Below are 21,509 nucleotides of genomic sequence, written 5' to 3' on the forward strand. Positions count from 1 at the left end.
CCGTGAGATATCTTGGAAATTTCATTAATCGATAGTATGACGTATGAATTTAGAATCTCCAATTTTACATCACGTCTTTCAACTCCATCAAGCCCACCACTTGGTTTCCTTGAATGAGTTATTAAATTTAATATTAAAATGAATGGATGAATATTATAGTGCATTTTAATATTAAAATTATTTAAACTTAATTTAATATATATATATATATATATATAAAAGTTGGCTAATTAAATGAGAAGTGGGAGTTCTCAAGTTAATAAGCCTTATGTGATGAATCAGTATTCTAGCAAAAAAAATTAAATTCCACATTGATAAGAAAAGAGAACATTTAATTAATTTAAAAGTGTTTGATGATATTGGGATAATTGTTGAAAAATGGGTCCAACCCACATGCACGGGGAAGGTGACAAGGTCGAGGTTATACACATTTTTATTGAGAAATAATTAGCCATTGATTCACCAAATGGACCAGCTGTTGGGCTCTAAATAAAGATTAGTTATGATTTTTTTTTTTTTTTTTTTTTTTTAACTTAGACTATTTTAATAGGAAAGAAATATAAATGTGTGACAGAGTGCTGTTAGTGGAATATAAAGTATAACAATAAGGATAGGACATAAAACTTTAAAAAAGTGGGACAAAAACATTTTACACAAACACTTCAGAGAAATTTATGGCAAAAAGAGGTATTCATCTTTTGGTGGAGTTTTTGGACTCGCCTACTTGTGCATGGTTGTTACAAGCTCAAGAACAACTAATAGGCTGCTGTATCTTGTTACTTGTAGGAGACAAATCAAAAGAAAGTGTAATATACTAATTAATTCTTAGGTTTTACCAATTGCAAAAGACTCAAATCTTCTTGAAGAGAATTAGATTTCCATAGATTGTATTCAAGATAATTTCAGTTTTTCTTTGTAAATTCAGGCATATATCTTCTACATTCACCAATACTGGGAAAGTTACATCAGTCCAATTGTACCTCAAATCTTTAAAATAAATTGGCAAAATTTGAATCCCTTATTACAGGTTCTTCGTTGTTCGTTCTACAGTATGCCACTCCAGATCCATTTTTGTTTTGTGGCTTTGAGTGGACAGGTGGGTGCTGCTACAACATGCTTTGATTGAACTAGGATGAAGTTTTCCATCTAATTTTTTTTTAAATGGTCATACTATGTTGAAACTAGATTCAATGAGTCTTGTTAGTCAGATTTAAAGAGATAATGAAGTGAAGCAAGATAAACTAGTGGAGTCATTATTTTTATGCTAAAATATTATTTTGGTTTTTAAACTTTACCAACAATTTATTTTTTATCCCTAAACTTTAAAAAGTTCGTTTTTTATTCCTAAATTATTGAAAATGTTTATCTTTTTATCCATAAAATAATTATATAAAAAATATCATTTTTCATCCTTAAACTATTAAAAAAAAGTTCATTTTTGGTCTCTATTTTTGCCTCAAAACTTTTTTTTTTTTTTTTTTAAAAAAAACTCATTACAAAGTTTATGAATAAAAGATAAACCTTTTAAAGCTACTTTTAATAAAGTTTAGAAACCTAAATAATATTTTACCATTCCTTTTTTTTTATATAGATACAATAGTATTTCATACATATGTATTCTCTATGATGATAATTTTTTTTATCATTATGTCAAGACACCAAATAATTTTTAGTGTAGGTCAAGACTCAAGATTGAGTCTTTATCAGTAACCCATTGTGACATGACTTGCCCAACCAAAGGAGAGCATATATTTTAGGCCCGGAAAGAGAGCATATTTTTGGCAATGTTGGGGGCATGTTGAGCCTGATCAAGGCCCTGCAGTCGTATTGGGCCGAACCCCAAAACGCTTAAGGGGAAAAAGAATTTGAAGCCCAATTTTCATTATTCATACCATGGGATTTGGAAATGGGAGGGTCACATCTCCGATTTGTCATTTTCATCACACGGCTCATGTGCAAGGTTGGACCATGGCGCCAGAATCAGTTAGACCATCCCATCAAACAACTTTCCTCTTGTCTCTACTCAAAAGTAACATGGCCGCGGTTGTTTTATTTTATTTAGTAAAACATCTAGGATCAATAATTTTTTTTTTTTATAGTGCATTTATATTTATATATAAGTGAGTTTTAGTTAATTTAACTCGTGAAATTGAGGTTCGAATCATGTTTATATTAAAAATTAATTAGTGTTTTTGTCTAATAATAAAGAGTAATTATTATGAAACGAATACCATAAATAAAAATTTCTATCACATCTAAAATTTAAATAAACTAAAAAAAAAAAAAGTTCTCTATAAATAATGCTTGAAAATAATGCACAATTCAATAATTTGATCCCTTTGATGACCCAGAATATGTACAACCAGTAATATTGTTATTTTACAACTCAAGTTAGTTTTAAATTATTAGTTAAATCATTAAATTTACAGTTTTCTATTTCAAATAAAATTTTTTATGATAAATAGTAATTTATCATAGTATTTTTTTATAATTGATTTATTATTACTATAGTATTGAAGTTACGTGATCATTAGATCAAACTTGTGTGTTCATCTTGTACCATATTTATAAGTTAAAAGTTTTATATACTCAATCTAAAAGTTTAAGATGAAAAACAAATGAATTATTACAACACGTGAATCACAAGCTAAGTAGTGTATACAGTATGCATTGAGCCACGCTCTTTAATAGGTAACACGTAACGGCACTGTTTACTTGAAAAAGATAATAAACAAATATTTGAATGAATAATGTTAGAAATATTATAAATTTTATAACATAAGGGTCATAAAGATGTATCGCCAATCACAAAAAGTAATTTAAAAATATATTTAATAGGTTGTTGTCTTGTTAACGTCCACAAATCATATTAATTGTCACATCAATTTGTAAATAAAATTTATAATATTTCTAGTATTTTCCTATCTGGATTAGTTATTGTGATTAGTGACACATATTTGTAAGCCCTATTTATTTAAAGTTGTATTATCTCTAGCATTACTCAATTCTTTAGAACTTCTTAAAAGTAGAAGGAAAATGTAAAATTAAATTATTTTTTTTCCTTATATATCTCAAAAAAAAAAATTAAATATATTTAAATTTTTACTCCAAAATTTGGGACCTTTCTCTAGTAGGGAGCCCTAGGCAATGGCCTAGGGCCAGGCCTATTCGTAACAATCAACTTGAGAGAGAGAGAGAGAGAGAGAGAGAGAGGATTGTGTTAACAACCATCACAAGGTGCCCGTTAACAACAACTTTTTTGAAATTTTTCTGACAATTTTTTTTGTTTTATTTACAGCTTTATATCATTTTTTTAGGTTTATAAGTACGTTTGGTGTCTTTTTTTACTTTTTTCTAACATTTTTTTTTTTTTACTTTTTTGCACTTTCGGTGCTTGTTAACATTTACCATCTTTTTAACATGCAAAAGCAGCAAAACGTTGCAATTATTGAATGACAACAAACCAAGTCAATTAAACGGCCAATGTTTGTCTTGCATATCAATCCTTACAATTATGAGTCACGCATGAGGATTACCTTTTTAAGGACCAAAAATCATGGAAAGTATGTTCCATGGGAAAAATGACTCATATGTTGACAGTAAGAAATGTATTGTCTAATTCTATTTATTTTTATTTTTTTTGGTCCATCCCCGTAGTGTAAGTCCATTTATTATGTATTTTCTCAATGAGTATTTATTCTGAGAAGTTGAGTATATTTAAAAGCTCTTAGTAAAATTTTTAACTCTTACAATTGACAGAGTTTGTCTAAATTAGTGTAGGAGTGGGCTTGCACCTTATGAGAATTTGGTTTATTCTAAAAACCGGTCATGAAAACTGCGATCAATATAAAGTTATAATGTACTAACTAATAAAACTCATGTCAACTCCTGAGTTATTATGTCTGAACAGTAAAAGTTTATTTTCCTTGAGCAATTATAGTTCATTCAAGCCTAAAACCATTACATTATTATTATTATTATTATTATTATTATTATAAGTGGCGACTTAGTCTTTAACTAGAATAATTTATTCCATACTTGTGAGATATCTTGAAAATCTCATTGACCAATAGTGTGACGTATGAATTTATGATCTCCAAATTTACATCACATCTTTCAACTCCATCAAGCCCACCACTTGGTTTCCTTGAATGGGTTATTAAATTTAATATTAAAATGAATGGATGAATATTATAGTGCATTTTAATATTAAAATTATTTAAACTTAATTTAATATATATATATATATATATAAAAGTTGGCTAATTAAATGAGAAGTGGGAGTTCTCAAGTTAATAAGCCTTATGTGATGAATCAGTATTCTAGCAAAAAAAATTAAATTCCACATTGATAAGAAAAGAGAACATTTAATTAATTTAAAAGTGTTTGATGATATTGGGATAATTGTTGAAAAATGGGTCCAACCCACATGCACGGGGAAGGTGACAAGGTCGAGGTTATACACATTTTTATTGAGAAATAATTAGCCATTGATTCACCAAATGGACCAGCTGTTGGGCTCTAAATAAAGATTAGTTATGATTTTTTTTTTTTTTTTTTTTTTTTAACTTAGACTATTTTAATAGGAAAGAAATATAAATGTGTGACAGAGTGCTGTTAGTGGAATATAAAGTATAACAATAAGGATAGGACATAAAACTTTAAAAAAGTGGGACAAAAACATTTTACACAAACACTTCAGAGAAATTTATGGCAAAAAGAGGTATTCATCTTTTGGTGGAGTTTTTGGACTCGCCTACTTGTGCATGGTTGTTACAAGCTCAAGAACAACTAATAGGCTGCTGTATCTTGTTACTTGTAGGAGACAAATCAAAAGAAAGTGTAATATACTAATTAATTCTTAGGTTTTACCAATTGCAAAAGACTCAAATCTTCTTGAAGAGAATTAGATTTCCATAGATTGTATTCAAGATAATTTCAGTTTTTCTTTGTAAATTCAGGCATATATCTTCTACATTCACCAATACCGGGAAAGTTACATCAGTCCAATTATACCTCAAATCTTTAAAATAAATTGGCAAAATTTGAATCCCTTATTACAGATTCTAATTCGTTGTTCGTTCTACATGCACTATGCCACTCCAGATGCATTTTTGTTTTGTGGCTTTGAGTGGACAGGTGGGTGCTGCTACAACATGCTTTAATTGAACTAGGATGAAGTTTTCCATCTAATTTTTTTTTTAAATGGTCGAACTATGTTGAAACTAGATTCAATGATTCTTGTTAGTCAGATTTAAAGAGATAATGAAGTGAAGCAAGAGAAACTAGTGGAGTCATTATTTTTATGCTAAAATATTATTTTGGTCTTTAAACTTTACCAACAATTTATTTTTTTTCCTAAACTTTAAAAAAAAATTGTTTTTTATCTCTAAATTATTGAAAATGTTTGTCTTTTTATCCATAAAATAATTATATAAAAATAATAATAATTTTTCATCCTTAAACTATTAAAAAATGTTTATTTTTGGTCTCTATTTTTGTCTCAAAACTATTTTTTTTAAAAAAAAAAACTCATTACAAAGTTTATGGATAAAAAATAAACTTTTTAAAGCTACTTTTAATTAAATTTAGAAACTTAAATAATATTTTTCCTTTCCTTGTCTTTATATAGATACAATAGTATTTCATACATATGTCTGCTCTATGATGATAATTTTTTATCATTATGTCAAGACACCAAAATAATTTTTGGTGTAGGTCAAGACTCAAGATCGAGTCTTTATTCAGTAACCCATTGTGACATGACTTGCCCAACCAAAGGAGAGCATATATTTTAGGCCCGGAAAGAGAGCATATTTTTGGCAATGTTGGGGACATGTTGGGCCTGATCGAGGCCCTGCAGTCGTATTGGGCCGAACCCCAAACGCTTAAGGGGAAAAAGAGTTTGAAGCCCAATTTTCATTATTCATACCATGGCATGGGATTTGGAAATGGGAGGGTCACATCTCCGATTTGTCATTTTCCTCACACGGCTCATGTGCAAGGTTGGACCATGGTTAGACCATCCCATCAAACAACTTCCCTCTTGTCTCTACTCAAAAGTAACATGGCCGCGGTTGTTTTTTATATTTAGTAAAACATCTAGGATCAATTTTTATTTATTTATTTATTTATAGTGCATTTATATTTATATATAAGTGATTTTTTTAAATTCCTGAAATTGAGGTTTGAACCATGTTTATATTAAAAATTAATTAGTATTTTTGCCTAATAATAAAGAATAATTATCATGAAATGAGCATCATAAATTAAAAATTCTATTTCATCTCAAATTTAAATAAATTAAAAAAGAAAAGAAAAAAGAACATGCTCTATAAATAATGCTTGAAAATAATGCACAATACAGTAATTTGATCCCTTTGAAGACCTAGAATATGTACAACCAGTAAGTTAGTGTTAAATTATTAGTTAAATCATTAAATTTACATTTTTCTATTTCAAATTAATTTTTTTTTATGATAAATAGTAATTTATCATAGCATTTTTTTATAATTTATTTATTATTACTAAAGTATTGAAGTTACGTGATCATTAGATCAAACTTGTGTGTTCATCTTGTACCATATTTATAAGTTAAAAGTTTTATATACTCAATCTAAAAGACTAAGATGAAAAGCAAATGAATTATTGCAACACGTGAATCACAAGCTTAAGTAGTGTATACAGTAAGCATTGAACCGCGCTCTTTAATAGGTAACACGTAACGGCACTGTTTGCTTGAGAAGATTTGAAGGTAATCCCAGTTCCCACTCTTCCTTTCTTTTTATATTATCTTAAAATGACAAATCATAGTAATTTATAATTTTTTTAAAAAATTTCAACCTATGGTGTCCGCTCCTATTGATAACTCTTTTTATCAGTTGAGTTAACTAGAACCCACCATAGTAATTTATAATGATACTTGCTCATTCCTAGCTAATAATACAATTATCTTTGTCTGTGACTCAACAATTTATATAGCTCCATGTAATTGCATGCGAAGACTGGGACAAACCTTTCAAGTCGTTGAGTCTGTATTTGGTTGTTGCACATGCAATATCTTGTTCACTAGTCAGTTTGTTACCATTTGATTTGAACATTCATTCAATTTTCACATAAACGGAAAGAAAATAGAAGTATTAATTGGATTTGCAGTTTAGTTTTATTCAAAAGCAGAGATTAAAAAAAAAAATTGCATATCAAAGGTGAGTCAATGCTGAATCACATAATTGTTTAAACGAAGGACTGTTCCATCACAAGTTTACAACTCAACATGGCATGAAATTGGATGTGTCGATAGTATTGTTAATTTTAAAATGCACTTTGACCGTTTAGGAGCCTTTTGTTGCTCCATCTCCGTGCCTTGTGTAAGCCTCCTATGCACTACCGTGAACCTAGCTTCTTCAATAATGTGAATATGTCGGGCTGCCAACATGCTTTGTCAAATGTATAAGGCGTTTTTTTAATAGTTTTGCTTCAAAGAAGAAGCAATGTCGAAAACAATTTGCATTAAATTCTCGGGCCATTATTGTCTTGGCATGGTTCAGAGAGTAATTATTCAGTTCAGTGTACCCATAGATCTAAAATGCAACAAAAAGGGTCATTATAAGAGGAACACGAAAACACAATTTGATATAATCTATCATTTAAATGATGTCCTTGTTATATGATGCATGTAATCATGTGTGAAGTATGATGTGAATGCATGATAAAAACATATTTACTAACATTTTAAAAGAAAAATACAACAAATAAAACATCATATACTCAAATTATCAAATCTACTTTAGAAGGCAACTTTGAACTAAACCTAATAATCATATTTTTGTATTCTTCTAATTTAGTGAAACTAAGCATATTAAATCAATATGTTGTATATTATGTAAATTTAGAAGGAAGAATTCTAATAGATCAAAGGAAAATGTTTTTTTTTTTTTTTTAAATATTAGTATATATATATGGGTATTAATTTCAGCAATTTTTTTTTAATATAAAATTACACTTTGCTCTCCTAATAATATCATTGATTCTTTTAAGAGCTAGTAATACTATAGTCACAATTTTTTCTACTATATTTTTACAAAGTGTTGAGATAGCAAATTCCTATTAGTTTGTATCTGGGCTCACTACTTATATTGTTTTTTTCTTTTTTTTTACTTACCAATACCACTCTTTACATCATTAATTTATTAAAAAAAAGTTTATATCTTTAACATCTTTCTCCTTTTAAAAGCTATAAAAAAATTTATAGATCTAAAATCTTTTTTTATGGGAAAATATAGATCTAAAATTTAAAACAAAATATACAATCCCAAAAAAATTAGTGCAACAACAAAAAATACTAATAGAAAAACTAAAAAAAAATTAAGCCCAACTAACAAATTTTATCCAAAACAAACAATCAGGCCCTTTAAAAAATTTTAGCAACATAATTTTGTCCTTACCTAGCAGCACATAAACACATCAACGTCCAAAAAAAATAATAGTATAATAAATAACCCTTAGTGTCTAAATAGCAAAGCTGGAGGCCAGAGTTATCGCATGTAGCCAACAGTAGAGCTAGCCCTCTTAACTCTAAGTCCTAATTTCATCCCTAAAAAAGATGTTACCTGCATGCAACCTCTTTTACATTAACTTTTGGGATCTTGTGAGCATGAACTTTGTCACCACATTTAATTATCCTATTCTTGGATTTACCAGCCAAAAAGCCATTAAAAATTGTTATTATTATTATTATTATTATTATTTGTTTAACATTTTGAACTTTTAATACTCAGCTAAACTTTTTTTTTTTTTTTTTTAAATATTTACTGTCTTATCATGAGTTTGAATGTAGGGGTGGCATCTAGTCTTGACGCCGAGCTTTGGGTTCTTAGCGATGGTCTGATGTTGTGTGTTAGTTTAAATCTTTTGGCAGTTGAGATTGAGCTTGATGCAAAAAATTGTGCTTGGTTGGGTTTCTAAAGATTTTAATAGTAACTTACACTATGCTTCTCTTATTATGGATTGTAGACTTTCATCAACCAAATTCTTTAAGTGAGAATAAAATATTGCTTCCGTGAAGCAAACAAATGTGCAGACGCCTTGATAAGAAAGGGTTTGAATTCAAACAAAGATTTTATACTTTTTGATAGTCCACCTATGAACTTATGTATATTATTATTATTATTTTATGATAACTCTAGGCTGTTTTACGAGAGGTTGTGGCCTTTACACTCGCCTTCTTCGGTTTTTACCCCAAAAATATATATATATATATATATGACACACTTTATACCTCTCATATTTGATTATTACCCTGTGAACCTCGCTATATATATGAAGGCCTTGATGAGTGGTAAACTTTGAACAAACCCTCTTTGATAAGTAATAAACTTCGAGTAGATTTGAGTGCCACTCTTTCTTTTTACAGTCTGAGCAATCACAGCTCTTATTGATTGAAATTGATACTACTGTCGGATATCTATATATGGTCAGACTTTCGTCCCTACACGATGAGCAGGTGTCAGAGTCAAGCTCCCTCATGCACAGAAAACGCAGGAAACATCACTGGTACGTAAAGAAGATCAAGAATAGAGACCGATTCAATCAATAGTTAAGTTCCATCCTATTGATAGCTAGTGACAAACCTGTCAAGTGATCGAGGCTTTGTTTGGTTGTTACACTTACAATACGCGCCTTGTTCTCAAGTCACTTCATTCTTAAGCATTAATTTGATTTGAAGAGTCATCCAATTGTCACATGGAAATCACGTATGAGAGAAAAGAAAATAACAATTGTTTTCTGGGTAAACAGTTCTTAAAAAAAGGCGAGTCAAGGTTATTGAATCACATAAACATTTAATAAATAAAGGGCAATCCCATTCGAGATGTCATAAGTAGAGGAACGGTTTGATGCATTTGGGGTCAAGGTGAAAATTGGTTATCTTATTTCATATATAAAATTACTATTAATCAACATGAATCACGTATAATTTTATTTATTTATTTTTTTTAAGTTTATAAATACAAAAAAATTTGACAAAACTTTTTACATTTGTTGATATGGCAGATTGATAGTAGTGAGTGAAAAAGTAATGTCAGTGGTGAATCTAGTTGAAAACTAGTAAAAGTTTGCTAACTTGACTATTGTGAAAAATGTTGTGAATTTTTTTTGTGAATTGCTTTCTTTCTTTTCCTTTTTCTTTTAGAAGTGCTACATTCAGAATGTTTTTATGACAAATCTTAGATGTTAAGTTGCTTCTTGTTTTTCTAGTTGAACCTACCGCTAAAATTATTTTTTTGCTGTCAATAACAACCTTTAACAATCTGCTATTAAGATTTTTTGTGAAAATGTTGTGAATATAGCATTTCTTTCTCTTTTTTATTTGTTTTTCATTTGATAAGAAAATTTTATTTTATTTATTGGTTAATATTTTGGCTTAATTAATACTATTGATTAAAATTTAGGGGCCTTTTTTTCACTTGGGGTCTTACCGTCTTAGGCAGCTGCATCGATGGCTTATACCATTGAGCCGGCACTGCTGATACGTATAACATAATTTAGATATACAACTTCCAAATTTCTTAGTATCAAACTGCTAGAATATACATAAAGCTAGAACATTTATCAAGTCTCCCATACACAACAAAGACACTTCAAGTTCTGTGGACAGTAATTAGGTCATGCACAAGCACAGATCTCAGCGAGAGATCATCAGCAATCTGCAAAGAAAGAAAAAGCAAAGAAAAGGTATTCATAAAAAGGAAAAACGACTATAGTATATATGGAATATGGATTCAGCGAAAAATATAAAAGACTACCATGGTTCTGTCCTCTAGGAATCACATACCACCAGAGAAACTGTAGCAGCTGATTCAAGCTCCTATTGAAAAAAGAAATGCAGCATTAAAAAAAATGCTTTTAATTATTAAAATTTCGATGTCGTAACTCATAATTCTTCCATAGAGTTTCTATATCATAATCATTCATTATTAATGAGTGATTTAAATTTTGCTTCATCATTTCATAACTAAAAATAGATATCAAATAATGTGACAAAATCTAAAACACTTATTTAATAATTAATACTTAGAGAATTTTGAAAACTTTGTACTGTAAATTTTAAAGAATCTAACCAGTCCCTTGTGTGGTGAAGAGTTAAACTTAAGATATAACTAATGTCATGGGTTAATCACAATGGCAGAGCCAAGAATTTATCTTTGGGGGGGCCATCTATAAAAGTTTGTGTGCATGTATGAAATATAAAATAGTAATGTACAATACTTCATAACTCAATGTGTTATAAACAAAATTAAATGCATGTTAATTTTTTTTTTTGAAGTGATAAATACATGTAAATATAGTATTATATACGGTATATTTTAATCAAACTAATCAAGTACATTTATAAATTATAATGCCATACGGTATATAATGTATTAATTATTATAATAACAAATAATATATTATAAAGAAAATAAAAAAGAAAGCAAATGAAAAGTAAAGTAAAGAAAGCAAATGAAAAGTAATGTAACACAGGAATACTGTACATGGATGAGAGGCCTACGGAAGTTTTAAGCTTGTCTTTCACTCTTTCTTGTCTAGTTTAATCACATAGAACTTTTACTTTTATATTGTAAATACAAAACTATAGCAGCAGTGGGAAAATGAAAGAAATGAAAAGAAGAAAAAAAAAAGATTTTGGATTGTATTCTGTAAGGACACAATTTTTAACGACCCAAAATGGTACTGGGTTCGCATATAAAGAGGCCCAAACAATATCATTTGTAAAGCGTAGGTTTGAAAGGCTAGGCCTTGGTCACTGGACGGTAGTTCGGGTTGGCTCCGGTCAGCGAATCCTGTCCGAGGAGTCTGGGGAGCTCTATGCTCTTATTATTCTCCTCTTTTCTAGGACACCATGGCTGGGAGGACGGGTTGTCCCTCCCCCCCCCCCCTTTCACACTGCCTTTCTTATCCTTTTATACGGGCATTTATCCTCTCACCAGCGTCCACGTATAAGCTCACTTTCCTAGGACTTAAGACCTGTCCTGTCAACCCATACCTAGAGTGGTTGGGGGTGGTTGTAAAAGCTGAAGAGCATGACTCTGTCAGGTGCAGATTATTGAATGGCTGTAATGGCAGCTTTCCCTTTGTCCTTGGTCGTTATACTATCCAGCGTCTCCTTTTCTATTGACATAGATATTTTAGATTTTTTCCCAAACTATTCCTATACTGTTTTTGCCCTTTCTTCCAGGGGGACCTCGGATATGCCGAGGACAGAATCATCCTCGGCTGTGTCTCAAGACTGTTTGGACTTTTATTACCCATCCTCGGCTATACCCTTCCTCGACTTGGGCCTTGGACCCCAATGTAAAAATGGGCCAGTGCCACAAATTATTGGGCCCCACATATTCTATTGTATAATATTTTTACAAAATGTTGATGTGGTCAATCTTTTATTGGTTTTCATTTAGGCCCACTATTAATATCACTTTTTCATTTACCAATAACCACTCACTATATCAGCAGTTAAAAATATTTTTTGTAAAATAGTTTGTATCTATAGCATTATTCTTCTATTTAAATGAAAGTTACGTTTATTTTTAGACTTTCTTAAATATATATATATATATATATATATGTATATTATCGAGTATGGGGGCCAAAATGATAAAGTTCTTTTAAAAAAATTTAAATTATTTAAGATAATTCAAAAAAAAATTCATTAATTTTTTTCAAAATTTTGGGGGGGGGGGGGGGGGGGGGCCAAGGCCCCCCTTGGTCCTTGTGATGGTCTGCCTCTGGTTAATTAAAAAAATCAATGACCTTTAGGTCAATTGCATTGGCTGGTGTTTCTAACGAAGATGCTCAAAATTCAAATCTTCTATTCCCACTTAAGATGTATCAAAAGAATATTTTCAAAATTGAAATGAATATAAAAAGAATATTAGTTTAAGTTATGTAGAAGAACATCAGTGGCAGTAGCACATTGACTTGAGGGGGTTCAATTGAGTCCCTGGGACAATTTTTTTTTTTTTTTTTTTATTTATATATATATAATACTTTTATCATTTTTTTTATATGACCACCCTAAAATAAAAATTTGAATCCCCTAAAAGAATCTCCATGGAGAGGATAAAAATGAAGTAGACGGATTCGTTCTCTGAGATTAACCATAAGCGACGGTATTAAGTAAGTGGACTATTGGGAAGTACAGACAAAACGACAGATGTGACAGGTTACGCCCCGAACAGAGAAAAAGGAAGATGGACGGATCCTCCATAATGGATGGGTTCAAATTAAATGAATGCAGGGGAGACGGGTAGTGGAGCCACGTGGCGTCTATGTGGCCTAAGTGGTCTCCAAGAAACCTCAAATGAAAACATCTTGCGCCTTACGATTAACCCTAATCAATGAAATCTCTATATGGTAAGAATCCCATGAAATACATGTATTTATGAAGATCTTCCCCATAAGGAAACACCTTCTCCGCCAAGAAAACCAAGGTCGGTTCTACACTACTATAAAAACCCAAAGGCCCAGAAACCAATGTACGCATAATTTACCACAGTTCTAGCACTCTAAAGTGGTGAAAGTTCTCTAACTTAACCTTCGGAGGGTCTTTGGCTGATACCATACCGGTACTCTCTGTAGGGTTTTTCTCCTTCTTTGTTGTGCAAGTTTTGTCTAGGGCATGTGAGGACAGTGTGACTTTCTGAGGATTTTTGGCATCATTAGTTGGTGCCATCTGTGGGGAAGAAAGTAAACCAGAGGCCATACTACCGCTTCCCAGATAAAGAGTTGCATGAGACTTACTCACTCGATGGCAACCAACAATATCGAAGAACCATGCACTACTACCCTTGAAAGATAGGTACAAACTCTAGCTGCTGTGGTGGAACACCTTACTAAGTAAAACCACGACTTGGAGGAACAACTACAACAAAGAGATGCTGGGCCCAACAGTCACAGAGAAAAGCAAGAGGGCACTAGCGCCGAAAAAAGGGACAGAGAAGGACTGGAAGGCAGCAATGCTCCAAGCAGACAAGAGCGACAACATACCAGCCGTTTATCCATCACGAAAACAGCACCACCACACATGGTCGCGAAAATACAGATGATGAAGGAGATAATGGACTTCATGATGAACACCTTCAAAGGATGGGTGTCAAGCGACCTTGCCAAGTTAGTCCACCGAACAAACTCACCTTTTATCGCACCCCGTCACTTCATTCTCCTTTCCACCGAATTTCTGTATGCCATAAGTAAAAGCCTATGACAGGTCAAATGATCCCTTAGATCACCTAGAGTCATTCAAAACCCTCATGCGCTTGCAAGGCGTGGCAGACGAAATCATGTGCCGAGCCTTCCCGACTACGCTGAAGGGTCCTGTAAGGGTATGGTTCAACAAGCTGATGCCCAACTCCATCAATATCTTTAAGGAGTTTAGCGCATAATTTGCCTCGCACTTTATAGGGGAGCACATGTATAAAAAGCCCATTACGTGCCTGATGAGCATTAAGCAACGGGACGAGGAAGCGCTGAGATCTTATATAACCCGTTTTAATAAGAAGGCCCTCTCAATTGATGACGCTGACAACAAGATACTAGTAGCTGCATTAACCAATGGGTTACAAAATGGGAAGTTTCTATTTTCCTTATACAAAATGACCCAAAAACCATGTCGAGTGTGCTTTACAAGACTACTAAGTACATGAATGCAGAAGACGCACTGCTGGCCCAAAGAGAGAAGTCCAAGAAGAGGGAAAGACAAAAGGATGCACGGCAAGACAAAGGATGGAAGATGGCTAGGACTGAAGACTGACGGGAGGATAGGCGATCCAAACCCCCCACTAGAAGTTTCACAAGCTTCACCCTGCCGACTGCCCCGATCAACCAAATCCTGATGCAGATCAAGGATGAAGGAGCTTTGACATTTCCTGGCAAGCTAAAAGGAGATCCCAATAAGAGGTCCAGAGACAAGTACTGCCGTTTTCACTGCGATCACGGACATGATACTTTTGACTACTATGACTTAAAGCAGCAGATAGAAGCTTTTATCAGATAAGGAAAGTTACAAAGGTTCATCAGCAAGGATAGGACGGATCCACCACAGGAACAGGCTGCCTGAAGGGAAAATGAGCGTCCTAGACCCCTCTAAGAGACATAAGGATGATCGTAGGGGGAACCACAACTTCTAGTTCATCCAGAAAGGCCCACAAAACTTATCTGCGGATGATTCAGAGTGTCCAGTTGATAGGCTTCATCCCAAAGATAGCACAGATTGACAACCCTGTAATTGGGTTCACAGAGAAAGATGCTCGGCGTCTCCACCACCTACACGACGACGTGCTCATGGTTAGCATATGGGTAGAGGAATACAACACTTATCGAGTCCTTGTAGACAATGGAAGCTCCGCCAATATCCTCTACAATCTGGCGTTCCAGTAGATGAGGATTGAGAGAGAACAGTTAGTTCCAACTAACGCGCCACTCGTTGGATTCGAAGGAACAAGGGTATACCCCCTCAGTGTAGTCACTTTGCCTGTAACAGTCGGTGATTACCCTCAACAGATTACCAAGGATGTCACATTCTTGGTTGTTAACTGTTCGTCTGCTTACAATGCCATCTTGGGCCGTCCTACCCTTAACTCATTGAAGGTCGTCCTACCCTTAACTCATGGAAGGCCATAACTTCAACTTACTACCTGATGATCAAGTTCTCCACTGAATACGGAGTGGGGGAGGTACGATGAGATTAAGTAGTGGCGCATAAGTGTTACATTGCCATGCTGGAGATGGACGGTCGTTTATAGACCATGTGTATAGAAGAACAACGGATGGTGGCAGAACCCATGGAGGGGTTAGAAGAGATCCTCCTTCATGATTCAAGGCCTAAACGAATGACCAGGATCGGCACCCTCGCTTGCCCACCAGTCTGCCAGGTGCTTACGGCATTTCTAAAGGAGAACCAGGACGTCTTCGCTTGGAGCCACGAAGACATGCCTGGAATTGATCCTTCGATCATAGTCCATAAGTTGAATGTATCGCCATCTTTCCCTCCCATCCGTCAGAAGAAATGGGTGTTTATGCAGGAACGAGACAAGGCCATAATAGAAGAAGTTCACAAATTACAAAAAGCAGAGTTCATACGGGAAGTATACTATCTTGACTGGCTAGCCAAAGTAGTGATGGTCAAAAAAGCCAATGGGAAGTGAAGGATGTGCATGGACTTCACGGACTTAAACAAGGTGTGCCCCCAAGACAGCTATCCTATTCCGCAGATTGACATCTTAGTGGACTCAACATCAAGACACCAGTTGCTAAGTTTCATGGACACATTCTCTGGTTACAACCAGATTAAGCTAGACGAGACTGATCAAGAGAAAACTTCATTTGTCACCAGCCAAAGTCTCTTCTACTACAAAGTAATGTCATTTGGACTCAAGAATGCGGGCACCACATACCAAAGGTTAATGAACAAGATGTTCACACATCAGATTAGGAAGAACCTTCAAGTCTACGTGGACGACATGTTAGTAAAAAGCATCCAGGAGGATGACCATTTGGACAACCTCAAGGAGACCTTCAATACCCTTCGTTCTTATAAATGAAGCTGAATTCAAATAAGTGTGCATTCAGGGTGACAGCAGGAAAATTCCTGGGGTTCATGGTGTCCCAGAGAGGTATTAAGGTTAACCCAGATAAAATACAGGCCATAATGGAGTTGACTCCGCCAAAAAAGTCAAGGAGGTATAGAGTTTAGACGATAAGGTAGCTGCACTAAATAGGTTCGTCTCAAGAGCAACAGATAAGTGTTTTCCTTTCTTCCACACACTAAAGAAGTCCTTTGAATGGACGATCAAATGTCAGCAAGCTTTCGAAGACATGAAGACATACCTTTCTTCCCCACCATTACTAAGCTCATCCAAACTAGGAGAATAATTGTTTCTCTACCTAGCCGTCTCCTCAGCCGTTGTCAACACAGCCTTAGTCAGAGAGGAGGACAGGGTGCAAAGACCCATATACTTCATGAGCTGAGCACTTCGAGGTGCAGAAGATAAGTACTCTCAGATGGAAAAGCTAGCCTTCGCTTTGGTAACCACAGCCTATAAACTCAAATCTTACTTTCAGGCGCACACAGTGATCGTTCTAACGGAAAAGCCTCTACGGAGAGCGATGAGCAGCCCTAAAGCCGCCAGACAAATGGCACTATAGGCGATCGAGTTGAGCAAGTTCGACGTATAGTATCATCCACGTACAACCATAAAGGGACAAGTTATTGCTGACTTCATCACAGAATTCACCCACATGGAAGGCCAGGGGGCAAGACAGAGTCCTCAATGGAGTATCCATACGGATGGATCGTCCAACAGACAAGCAGGCAAAGCTGGTGTGGTACTCCATAGCCCAAAAGGGGACGAGGTCGAATGCATAATCTGACTCAATTTCCCTACGACTAATAACGAAGCAGAGTACAAAGCCTTGATAGCAGGACTGGATCTCGCCAAATTAGCAAGAGTGCGAATGTGGTCGTGTATTACGACTCTCAAGTAGTCACCAGTCAAGCTAACGACAACTATGAATGCAAGGGTGAACAGATGAAGAAGTACCTTGAACAAGTGAAGACTCAAGTGAACAACCTCCAAGCAAAGTTTATTCAAATCCCAAGGGAGGAGAACGAGCACGCCGACTGTCTTGCCAAGGCTGCATCAGCAGAGCATATGCTCATCCCTAGTCAGGTACTATTCTTCTTTGAGATCTTACCATTGATAGACAGTATCAGTGTGCAGGGGATAGGTTCCGAGAACAATTGGACAACCCCAATAACCTCCTACCTGAAGGACAACGTACTACTTGACGACAAGGAGGCTGCTAGGAAGTTGAAGGTTCAAGCAGCACAGTTCGTGCTAATTAAAGACATCTTATACAAAAGAGACTTCTCTCGCTTGTACTTGAGGTGTCTTATCCCTGAGGAGGTGGACTATTTCATGCGAGAAATCCACAAAGAAGTCTGCGAAAACCATTCTAGGTCACGGTCTTTAGTGCATAAACTAATCCAAGCAGGATACTATTGGCCTACTATGCAGAATAATGCAATTACATACGTCAAAGCTTACAACAAGTGTCAGAGGTTTGGCAACCTCATTCAATGACCAACAGAGGAACTCACTTCATTGACGGCCCTATGGCCTTTCACTCAATGGAGACTGGACATCATGGGTTCGTTCCCGACAGCAATTCGACGGCTTAAATTTCTAGTAGTTGGTATAAATTACTTCACTAAGTAAGTAGAAGTCGAAGCCTTGGCCACCATCATGGAGAAGAAGGTGCGAAGCTTTGTATGGAGGAACATCATTTGCAAATACGGTATACCTAGAGTGCTGATCTTAGACAACGGGAAGCAGTTTGACAACGACGCGTTCAAGGACTTTTGCTCAAAGTTAGGGATTAAGAAACATTACTCGTCACCCGCCCACCCTCAGGCCAATGGACAAGTTGAGATCACAAACCGATCCCTGCTCAAAATCATCAAGACTCAACTCGAAGGGGCAAATGGTATATTGTCGAAAGAATCGCCAAGCGTTTTATAGACATACAAGACGATAGCAAGGATGCCTATAAGTGAGACACCGTTTTGACTAGCATATGGAAGAAAGGCGGTCATCCCGGCTGAAGTGGGACTCACAAGTTACAGTGTAGGAACTATGACGAGGGTAGGAATGATGAAGCAATGTGCTTGCAACTTGGTCTGGTGAATGAGGTCAATGCAACGGCTGAGCAAAGGCTAGCGTGGTACCGGGACCTCATGACCAAGCACTACAACTCCAGAGTCAAACACAGGGACTTCCAAGTTAGAGATCTCATCTTGAGAAAGGTGACGGGCGCCACGAAAGACCCCTTCCAGGGGAAGCTAGAACCTAATTGGGAAGGACCCTACAGGATCGTGTCTTGGAATAGGAAAGGCACCTATCACTTGGAGACGCTAGACGGGCAAAAATTGCACCGCCCCTAGAACACGGAACACTTGAAGAAGTACTACCAGTAGACAACAGCATGGACAATGACACTCCTCATTACTAGCTTATTTCCTTTTAAGTTAATTTTTATTTACAGTACTTTTTAAGCCCGAAGAACAATTTTTCATTTTCCAAGAACAGTTACTGTACGCGTATTTATCACAATAAGAGGAGTTATTCAAAAATATCATGTGCATGCTATCTACATTTCTACATTATCTTTTTTAAGTTCATAAGTGGATGGGTTCATCCCAAGGGGTGAGTTGAAAACTATAGTCCATAAGTGGACGGATTCATCCCAAGGGGTGAATTGAGAATTATTAAGTCCATAAGTGGACGGGTTCATCCCAAGGGGTGAGCAGAAAATAATAATCCATAAATGGACGGGTTCATCCCAAGGGGTGAACTGAGAATTATTAAGTCCATAAGTGGACGGGTTCATCCCAAGGGGTGAGTTGAGAATTATTAAGTCTATAAGTGGGCGGATTCATCTCAAAGGATGAACTGAGAATTATTAAGTCCATAAGTGGACGGGTTCATTATTAATCTATAGGTGGATGGGTTCACCCCAAGGGGTGATTCAAGATTAATAAGTCTAATTCAAGAAGTGCGTCAAGCCCAAAAAATGGATGGTATGAGCTTATCAAATCCCTGAGTGGAAGAATCTAGTATCAGGTTCACAAGTAAACCGGTGCATTAATAAAGGACAGAAACATCAAGATAAATAAATGGATATGCAATATATATATATATATATATATATTCAAACAATGGACAAAATAAGAAACAATAGATAAAAAGCCTATAAAAGGCGAATGTTTACATTTAAAGAAACCCAAAAACAATGGGTGACGGAAGGAATAGATACTGTTCTCTCAAGTGATCAAAAGTTGATAATATACAAGTAAAAAGAAAAAGTAAAAAACTATTCTTGGATGACGGGGATCTCTTCTTTCTTCCCTTCAACCGTCTGATCCACTTCAAGTTGACGGATACCGTCCTCGACAGATTTTTCTTGATCAGCGTGAGTGGCCTCCCCATCACCTTGAGGGTCAAGGTTGATATCACCAGCAAATAGCTCATCGGTTCCTTCAGATTTAACAGGACGTGTTGGAGTTTGGCCTTCAGTATTGATGGTAATATGGGACAGGTCTAGATCCGGGAAGGAAGCCTTGACCTAACGAAGGCAGTTGTCGAAGCCGTCAGCAAAAGAATCGCCTAGCTCGGCTAAGAAAGCGTCAGAGTCACAGTCTTCCTTTATTTTGTCCTCCTTAGCCCGATGGAGCTGCTTTTTGGACTTGAAGATTTCATCCTCCTTGTCCTTAAGCACTTTCTTCAGTGTCTCCATCTGCTCCTCTGCCTCTTCCAGGAGCCTTTTGTCAGATCAAACTTTTTCTCCTAGACAACCTTCCAAGCCTTCAGCTCCCCCAGCTCAACCTCTTACGCCTCTGCCTTCACCCTAACACGATCTACCACCGTCGTTTGGAACATGCAACAGTCCATCAGGCCCTTCATCATGAGCACCCTTACAAATATCAAAAACCAAGGTTAGAAAGAATAAACAAACAACATGACGGAAAGGAAAGACAGATGGACACATACTTGAGCCAAACTAAAGAGGCCCGTCTCCCCTATGGCCTCAACAAAGTGGTTGCCCAAGTCCTCATAATCATCACTCGTGATGATAGACGAAAACTGCTTAAGGGCATATTGAGGGTCTTCACGAAGGAGGACGGGGCATTTTTCGTCGATGGGGCCCTAACCCATCATTGAGCCCTTACCCTTCTTATGAGCGGATGGAGGAGGCATCTTTGCCTCTGTAGGAGTAACCCCAACAAACCCCACCGTCACCTTAGGTTTCTTAGGTGGACGGTCGGTCTTTTCCAATGGTTTCCTCTTTATGGATGGGTTGGACGGACCCATTCCCTCTTTCTTCCTTGCCGCCGCCTGCTGCTTGATGTAAACCCTTCTCCTTCCGTCTTCCATTTCTGCATAAGACAGACGAAAAAAAAAAAGTTAGATAAAACTACTATAAATCAAAAAGGAAAAGTAATAAGTGATGGACTTACGCTGGCGCGCTAAACTGTCGTCACGACGGGCAACTTCTGTGGGTTCAGGACCCTCACAATACCAATGGATAGTGTCTAAGGTAACTAGCTTTGCCCAGGTTCTATTCGACAACTTGGTCTTGAAGATCCGCTCCAAGAAACTCCACTACTCAAGAGTAACCTTTAGACGGTTTCGAGTTGCAATAAGAGATGATCAAGACGTCATATGAAACAGGTAATAACAAATAAAACTTAAGACTGACGGACACCTACCAGACGGGGGCATTATACCCCAAGTCTTGTCCACCGACATAAACTCTTGATCGTCGGGGTGACACATCCAATCATCCCCCTAAAGGAAGAAGTACCGACTCTTCTAGTTCCTGTTTGAGTCAAGGGTCTCACACACTAACCTAAGTGACCGCTTCCTTAGTAGGAAACTGTACATCCCCCTAGACTA

The sequence above is a fragment of the Quercus lobata genome, chromosome 9 (genome assembly GCF_001633185.2).
Source record: "Quercus lobata isolate SW786 chromosome 9, ValleyOak3.0 Primary Assembly, whole genome shotgun sequence".
Lineage (NCBI taxonomy): Eukaryota > Viridiplantae > Streptophyta > Magnoliopsida > Fagales > Fagaceae > Quercus > Quercus lobata.